General features: G+C 33.5%; 2 non-coding genes across 2 annotated transcripts in view; both read right to left on the reverse strand.

Annotated features, from left to right (window-relative positions):
• Window positions 1–262, reverse strand: part of LOC119558826 — a 1,995-nt gene extending 1,733 nt beyond the window's left edge. The window contains exon 1 of the ribosomal RNA XR_005220454.1: window positions 1–262. This exon is cut by the window's left edge and continues 1,733 nt beyond it. This is a non-coding gene — a ribosomal RNA (small subunit ribosomal RNA).
• Window positions 263–6,844: 6,582 nt separating this feature from the next.
• LOC119558833 overlaps window positions 6,845–10,000 on the reverse strand; it is a 3,971-nt gene continuing 815 nt past the window's right edge. The window contains exon 1 of the ribosomal RNA XR_005220459.1: window positions 6,845–10,000. This exon is cut by the window's right edge and continues 815 nt beyond it. This is a non-coding gene — a ribosomal RNA (large subunit ribosomal RNA).

The raw sequence follows: 10,000 nt of genomic DNA on the forward strand, positions 1-10,000 counted from the left end.
TATCTAGAGTTCAACCAATATAACGATCTTGCGATCGCTTGGTTTTAGCCTAATAAAAGCACATGTCCCATAAGGTTCATGTTTTAATTGCATGTATTAGCTCTAGAATTACCACAGTTATCCAAGTAACTGTTAACGATCTAAGGAACCATAACTGATATAATGAGCCTTTTGCGGTTTCACTTTTAATTCGTGTGTACTTAGACATGCATGGCTTAATCTTTGAGACAAGCATATAACTACTGGCAGGATCAACCAGAATAATGTTTTTATTCATATTTCATTCATATTTTTGAATAGAAATTAGCAATATAAATTTTATAGATTGTTTTCTATCGAATACGGCCATTTTTATATAGCATTCGTATACGTTTGTTGTTTTCACAATATATACTTGTTCCGCCACTAATAATAACAAGTTTTTTAATTATTGATGTTAAAAACACAATATTTTTTTTCGTAATACGTAATAATTTTCTTTATATTTGCATATTTCATTCTAAAATATCTTTTTTGTTCGACATACGTCATTATTGTATCCACACATGTACAATTTTTGTTTAACCAATATAAAATATTGAATTAAATCATTTGTATTTTGATGATAAATTTAAAATTTATCTGTATATATTCATATAAGACTCTTTGGTAATATATAATATAAAACCGAGCGCATATATGATATGTACGTTAGAAAAAATAATATATATATATATTATTTTCTTTTAATATAGGGACACCTCTTTTAATTTATCCCCGCAGGGAATTATCACATAACTCAGTATGTGATAATGGCAGACCAATATACATATATATCAAGATTATCAATACAAAATATATATCATTATTAGCCTGCCTCAATTGTAATTATTTATTTGGATTAACGATAAAGTTCGGAAACAATTTGTTATTCTATGTATAATAGAAACCTTGGCCTTTGTTTCAACATTATTATCTTTGGGCTTAAAATATTAACCGTGGAGCCAAGTCTCATATTCATAAATGAATAAAGAAACAAATTTGACGGATTAATATCTTCTCTACCGACAGACAGTATTTTGTCACGTCAATAGTAGATGGCCGGCCCATTGACCATCCTATAGTAGTTTTTGGACCCAATATCTTTAATTCGGGTATTTTCAATTGTCTTTGCCAATCAACCGTTTGGTACTCTCTCATATAATAAGAGAATACACATATAATTCCATTATATGGATATATCTTCATTATTTTATTTGCTACATCACCCTATAATAGTTTTTGAACCCGTCAACTTCAATTCGGGTATTTTCAATTGTCTTTGCCAACCATTTATATGGTATTCTCTATTATAATAAGAGAATACTAGTGTATATCCATTATATGGATATATCATCTTCATATTATTTGCTACACCACCCTATAGTAGTTTTTGAACCCATCATCTGCAATTCGGGTATTTTCAATTGTCTTTGCCAACCAACTATACGGTATTCTCTCTTATAATAAGAGAATACAAGTATATTTTCATTATATGGATATAATGCCATTTATTTTTCAATATCCATATAATTCATTTAGTTTTGTATGTACAAAACAAGTTTTCTTTATAGTATTGACAAAATCATATGTTTACGCATAACATAAGTTTTGACCAATACGAGGAGGGGCCCGCCAACGACCACCTCCCTATAGTAGTTTTTTACCCCACGCACTACTGCGTGCCTGTTTACAGTACTAGTGCCAGCTATCACTAGGTTTATATATCATGTTTCAGTGATATATGGGTAAATTCTACCATTTATTCTTATGTATATGGCATTTCTATGCCATATTTATACAATCCATTCATATCTTAATGTATATTTATTATATTATACATTATTATGCCTTATAGGTATTATACCTATAAGCCATATCCATACGATTCATTCACTAGTGCCGCCCCTCACTAGGTTTATAATTGTTATATCATTGATATACAATTTATTTCTATATATATGGCATTTATATGCCATATCCATACAATGCATTCACATTTCAATGTATATTTACTTGTTATACATTATTATGCCTTATAGGTATTATACCTATAAGCCATATCCATACGATTCACTTATATAAATATATGTATATTTTTCTATACATAATTTTTTTTTACTTTTGTATGGTTTTCTATGCATATCCATAGTTTATATGGATATGCTTGGCGTTCTATATAGTATTGACAAATTCATATGCATAACATAAGTTTTGACCAATACGAGGAGGGGCCCGCCAACGACCACCTCCCTATAGTAGTTTTTTACCCCACGCACTATTGCGTGCCTGTTTACAGTACTAGTGCCAGCTATCACTAGGTTTATATATCGTGTTTCAGTGATATATGGGTAAATTCTACCATTTATTCTTATGTATATGGCATTTCTATGCCATATTTATACAATCCATTCATATCTTAATGTATATTTATTATATTATACATTATTATGCCTTATAGGTATTATACCTATAAGCCATATCCATACGATTCATTCACTAGTGCCGCCCCTCACTAGGTTTATAATTGTTATATCATTGATATACAATTTATTTCTATATATATGGCATTTATATGCCATATCCATACAATGCATTCACATTTCAATGTATATTTACTTGTTATACATTATTATGCCTTATAGGTATTATACCTATAAGCCATATCCATACGATTCACTTATATAAATATATGTATATTTTTCTATACATAATTTTTTTTTATTTTGTATGGATTTCTATGCATATCCATAGTTTATATGGATATGCTTGGCGTTCTATATAGTATTGACAAATTCATATGCATAACATAAGTTTTGACCAATACGAGGAGGGGCCCGCCAACGACCACCTCCCTATAGTAGTTTTTTACCCCACGCACTATTGCGTGCCTGTTTACAGTACTAGTGCCAGCTATCACTAGGTTTATATATCGTGTTTCAGTGATATATGGGTAAATTCTACCATTTATTCTTATGTATATGGCATTTCTATGCCATATTTATACAATCCATTCATATCTTAATGTATATTTATTATATTATACATTATTATGCCTTATAGGTATTATACCTATAAGCCATATCCATACGATTCATTCACTAGTGCCGCCCCTCACTAGGTTTATAATTGTTATATCATTGATATACAATTTATTTCTATATATATGGCATTTATATGCCATATCCATACAATGCATTCACATTTCAATGTATATTTACTTGTTATACATTATTATGCCTTATAGGTATTATACCTATAAGCCATATCCATACGATTCACTTATATAAATATATGTATATTTTTCTATACATAATTTTTTTTTACTTTTGTATGGTTTTCTATGCATATCCATAGTTTATATGGATATGCTTGGCGTTCTATATAGTATTGACAAATTCATATGCATAACATAAGTTTTGACCAATACGAGGAGGGGCCCGCCAACGACCACCTCCCTATAGTAGTTTTTTACCCCACGCACTATTGCGTGCCTGTTTACAGTACTAGTGCCAGCTATCACTAGGTTTATATATCGTGTTTCAGTGATATATGGGTAAATTCTACCATTTATTCTTATGTATATGGCATTTCTATGCCATATTTATACAATCCATTCATATCTTAATGTATATTTATTATATTATACATTATTATGCCTTATAGGTATTATACCTATAAGCCATATCCATACGATTCATTCACTAGTGCCGCCCCTCACTAGGTTTATAATTGTTATATCATTGATATACAATTTATTTCTATATATATGGCATTTATATGCCATATCCATACAATGCATTCACATTTCAATGTATATTTACTTGTTATACATTATTATGCCTTATAGGTATTATACCTATAAGCCATATCCATACGATTCACTTATATAAATATATGTATATTTTTCTATACATAATTTTTTTTTACTTTTGTATGGTTTTCTATGCATATCCATAGTTTATATGGATATGCTTGGCGTTCTATATAGTATTGACAAATTCATATGCATAACATAAGTTTTGACCAATACGAGGAGGGGCCCGCCAACGACCACCTCCCTATAGTAGTTTTTTACCCCACGCACTATTGCGTGCCTGTTTACAGTACTAGTGCCAGCTATCACTAGGTTTATATATCGTGTTTCAGTGATATATGGGTAAATTCTACCATTTATTCTTATGTATATGGCATTTCTATGCCATATTTATACAATCCATTCATATCTTAATGTATATTTATTATATTATACATTATTATGCCTTATAGGTATTATACCTATAAGCCATATCCATACGATTCATTCACTAGTGCCGCCCCTCACTAGGTTTATAATTGTTATATCATTGATATACAATTTATTTCTATATATATGGCATTTATATGCCATATCCATACAATGCATTCACATTTCAATGTATATTTACTTGTTATACATTATTATGCCTTATAGGTATTATACCTATAAGCCATATCCATACGATTCACTTATATAAATATATGTATATTTTTCTATACATAATTTTTTTTTACTTTTGTATGGATTTCTATGCATATCCATAGTTTATATGGATATGCTTGGCGTTCTATATAGTATTGACAAATTCATATGCATAACATAAGTTTTGACCAATACGAGGAGGGGCCCGCCAACGACCACCTCCCTATAGTAGTTTTTTACCCCACGCACTATTGCGTGCCTGTTTACAGTACTAGTGCCAGCTATCACTAGGTTTATATATCGTGTTTCAGTGATATATGGGTAAATTCTACCATTTATTCTTATGTATATGGCATTTCTATGCCATATTTATACAATCCATTCATATCTTAATGTATATTTATTATATTATACATTATTATGCCTTATAGGTATTATACCTATAAGCCATATCCATACGATTCATTCACTAGTGCCGCCCCTCACTAGGTTTATAATTGTTATATCATTGATATACAATTTATTTCTATATATATGGCATTTATATGCCATATCCATACAATGCATTCACATTTCAATGTATATTTACTTGTTATACATTATTATGCCTTATAGGTATTATACCTATAAGCCATATCCATACGATTCACTTATATAAATATATGTATATTTTTCTATACATAATTTTTTTTTACTTTTGTATGGATTTCTATGCATATCCATAGTTTATATGGATATGCTTGGCGTTCTATATAGTATTGACAAATTCATATGCATAACATAAGTTTTGACCAATACGAGGAGGGGCCCGCCAACGACCACCTCCCTATAGTAGTTTTTTACCCCACGCACTATTGCGTGCATGTTTACAGTACTAGTGCCAGCTATCATTAGGTTTATATATCGTGTTTCAGTGATATATGGGTAAATTCTACCATTTATTCTTATGTATGTATATGGCATTTCTATGCCATATTTATATAATTCATTCATATCTTAATTTATATTTATTATATTATACATTATTATGCCTTATAGGTATTATACCTATAAGCCATATCCATACGATTCATATACTAGTGCAGCCCCTCACTAGGTTTATATATCTCATTTTAATTATATATTGGTAAATTCTATTATTTATTCTTGTGTATATGGCACTTATATGCCGCCATATCTATAAAAATGCATTTATATTTCAATGTATATTTTCTATATTATACATTATTATGCCTTAAAAAGTTATTATACCTACCATAAGGCGATATCCATACGATTCATTTATATAAAAGATATATGTATAATTTTCTATACATAATTTTTTTTTATGAATATATGGGTTTCCTAAGCATATCCATATAATACATTTAGTTTTATATGGATTAGATTGGTCTTCTTTATTGTATTGCCAAACTCATATTGATAAAATAAGTTTTGAACAATAAGAGGATCAGCCGCCAACCAACCAACCACTGCTACCATTGGAGGAACATATACTTACTTTTTATATGTCCTCTTACTTGAATGGTCCTCTCTTTACTTGAAAATTTCATTACCATAGGAATCTATTTATACATGGAATATGATTTCCACTACTTTTTCGCGTCACTAATAATTAATATGACGATACAGACTTGCTACCATAACATAAGTCTTGAACAATAATAGGAGCAGCCGCCAACCAACCACCAACCAACCAACCACTGCTACCATTGATAGTAATTTTATATGTCCTCTTTAGTTGAATTTCAATACCATAGGAATATTTATACATGGAATATGTTTTGCCACTACTTTTTCGCGTCACTAATAATATGACGATACAGTCTTGCTACCATAACATAAGTTTTGAACAATAAGAGGAGCAGACACACCAACCAACCAACCGCGCTGCTACCATTATATATACTTATATTTATATAAGTCCTCTTTACTTGAATGGCCTCTTTACTTGAATTTCAATACCATAGGAATATTTATTTATACATGGAATATGTTTTGCCACTACTTTTTCGCGTCACTAATAATATGACGATATAGACTTGCTACCATAACATAAGTTTTGAACAATAAGAGGAGCAGACACCAACCAACCAACCGCTGCTACCATTGAATGAACCATATATACAAACTTTTATATATGTCCTCTTTACTTGAATTTTAATACCATAGGAATATTTATACATGGAATATGTTTGCCACTTTATCATCGCGTCACTAATAAGATGACGATACATTTTGTTTGTTCAATATTTACTTATATATTGATGTTTCCAATTTAGGTCTTTTATATTTCTTCTTCCCTACCTTACACACCACAAACAAAGTGGCGTGCGATGCTGCAAGCAAGCATAATGATTATGCCCGCTTGCAACATCTTTATTATCGAATCATCAAGCAAAGGATAAGCTTCAGTGGATCGCAGTATGGCAGCTGCTCAACCACTTACAACACCTTGCCTGTTACAAAAGTCGTTTACAATTGATTCTAGGCTTTGTCATTGTATTAAATAATGCTTTTATATGTAACTAGCGCGGCATCAGGTGATCAAAGATCCTCCCAATTTACTATGTTACAAATTACATTGGCATCACATCCATTGTCGTTTATAAAGTAAATTATAAACTTTAAATGGTTTAGAAGCCATACAATGCAAATTGCCCCTTATTTATCATTGCAGTCCAGCACGGATACGACCTTAGAGGCGTTCAGGCATAATCCAACGGACGTAGCGTCATACCACTGTTCGCTCGAACAAGTATTGTGCCATTGGTCCGTACCTGCGGTTCCTCTCGTACTACGCAGGAATGCTGTCGCAACAACGTTTTGTCATTAGTAGGGTAAAACTAACCTGTCTCACGACGGTCTAAACCCAGCTCACGTTCCCTTGCATGGGTGAACAATCCAACGCTTGGTGAATTTTGCTTCACAATGATAGGAAGAGCCGACATCGAAGGATCAAAAAGCGACGTCGCTATGAACGCTTGGCCGCCACAAGCCAGTTATCCCTATGGTAACTTTTCTGACACCTCTTGTTAAAAACTCTTTAAACCAAAAGGATCGATAGGCCGAGCTTTTGCTGTCCCTGTGTGTACTGAACACCGAGATCAAGTCAGCATTTGCCCTTTTGCTCTATGTGTGGTTTCTGTCCGCACTGAGCTGGCCTTGGGACACCTCCGTTATTATTTGAGAGATGTACCGCCCCAGTCAAACTCCCTACCTGGCAATGTCCTTGAATTGGATCATACCTGAGTAATTGGAGTTATACCAAATTTTCAAATCAAAAATACATAAATGCACCGTTTTATTAAAGAATTTGTTTGCGATTATATAACAAACTCGTGATACTTTGATCAAGAAGCTTGCATCAAAACCCAATACCATAAGATATAATAAATATATCCGTATAATGGCTAGGAAATGATACACGTTCCATTTAATCAAGTAAGTAAGGAAACAATAAGAGTAGTGGTATTTCATTGGCGATACCAAACCGAAGTCTAATATCTCCCACTTATTCTACACCTCTTATGTCTCCTTACACTGCCAGATTAGAGTCAAGCTCAAAAGGGTCTTCTTTCCCCGCTAATTATTCCAAGCCCGTTCCCTTGGCTGTGGTTTCGCTAGATAGTAGATAGGGACAGTAGGAATCTCGTTAATCCATTCATGCGCGTCACTAATTAGATGACGAGGCATTTGGCTACCTTAAGAGAGTCATAGTTACTCCCGCCGTTGACCCGCGCTTACTTGAATTTCTTCACTTTGACATTCAGAGCACTGGGCAGAAATCACATTGTGTCAACACCCGCTAGGGCCATCACAATGCTTTGTTTTAATTAGACAGTCGGATTCCCCAAGTCCGTGCCAGTTCTGAATTGATTGTTAATTGATAATCGTTATAATTAATAAGAACTAATTGGTTTAACCCAATTAGTATTCTTAAAAATTTTAGCAAGAAAGTTCCACAATTGGCTACGTAACTAAACTATCCGGGGAACAAGTGACCAACATAAATGCCAGACACTCTATTTACCCAGAACGAGCACATAAACCATGTTATTGTTTCCCAATCAAGCCCGACTATCTCAATCTTCAGAGCCAATCCTTATCCCGAAGTTACGGATCTAATTTGCCGACTTCCCTTACCTACATTATTCTATCGACTAGAGACTCTTCACCTTGGAGACCAGCTGCGGATATTGGTACGGCCTGTTGAGAAGTTTGCGTGTCCCCACCATAAATTTTCAAGGTCCGAGGAGAAAATATCGACACAACAGTATATGTCATGCTCTTCTAGCCCATCTACCATATCTCTCTGCGAAAGACTTCCATGGTAGTACGGCTATAAAACAGAAAAGAAAACTCTTCCGATATCTCTCGACGGCTTCTTTATGGTCGTTCCTGTTGCCAGGATGAGCACGAGGCCCATATTTAATAACAAACGGATACTCAACAGGTTACGGAATTGGAACCGTATTCCCTTTCGTTCAAAATTATTCAAGTATATTAATTAGCTTGATTTATATAATATAATTATATTTGTATGGCATTTGTGTTTTACTTGAAAATTTTCGGCTTTCGCCTTGAACTTAGGACCGACTAACTCGTGATCAACCACTGTTCACACGAAACCCTTCTCCACTTCAGTCCTCCAAGGTCTCATTCGATTATTTGCTACTACCACCAAGATCTGTACCAATGGCAGCTCCATGCAGGCTTACGCCAAACACTTCTACGCATACCATTGTACCTTCCTACTCACTAAAGTTTCAAAATTTATATCACAAGTAATATAAATCATCTACTTTAGCGGTAATGTATAGGTATACAACTTAAGCGCCATCCATTTTAAGGGCTAGTTGCTTCGGCAGGTGAGTTGTTACACACTCCTTAGCGGATTTCGACTTCCATGATCACCGTCCTGCTGTTTTAAGCAACCAACGCCTTTCATGGTATCTGCATGAGTTGTTAATTTGGGCACCGTAACATTACGTTTGGTTCATCCCACAGCGCCAGTTCTGCTTACCAAAAGTGGCCCACTGGGCACATTATATCATAACCTTGAACTTCATATCAAGAAAGTTAAGGTTCTTACCCATTTAAAGTTTGAGAATAGGTTAAGATCGTTTCGACCCTAAGGCCTCTAATCATTCGCTTTACCAGATAAGATTATTTTATATAACATTAAAATGCACCAGCTATCCTGAGGGAAACTTCGGAAGGAACCAGCTACTAGATGGTTCGATTGGTCTTTCGCCCCTATACTCAATTCTGACAATCGATTTGCACGTCAGAACTGTTTCGGTCTTCCATCAGGGTTTCCCCTGACTTCAACCTGATCAAGTATAGTTCACCATCTTTCGGGTCACAGCATATATGCTCAAGGTACGTTCCAGTTAGAGGCATAAATAATATAAATATCATTATACATAACTATATAGAACGCCCCGGGATTGTGTTAATTAGCTATAAATAGTTAAAAAACTAATCCCATTATTAGTCAAGTTAATTACGCTATTAGGTTTATATCCCAATAACTTG

Source organism: Drosophila subpulchrella, unplaced genomic scaffold (assembly GCF_014743375.2).
Source record: "Drosophila subpulchrella strain 33 F10 #4 breed RU33 unplaced genomic scaffold, RU_Dsub_v1.1 Primary Assembly Seq142, whole genome shotgun sequence".
Lineage (NCBI taxonomy): Eukaryota > Metazoa > Arthropoda > Insecta > Diptera > Drosophilidae > Drosophila > Drosophila subpulchrella.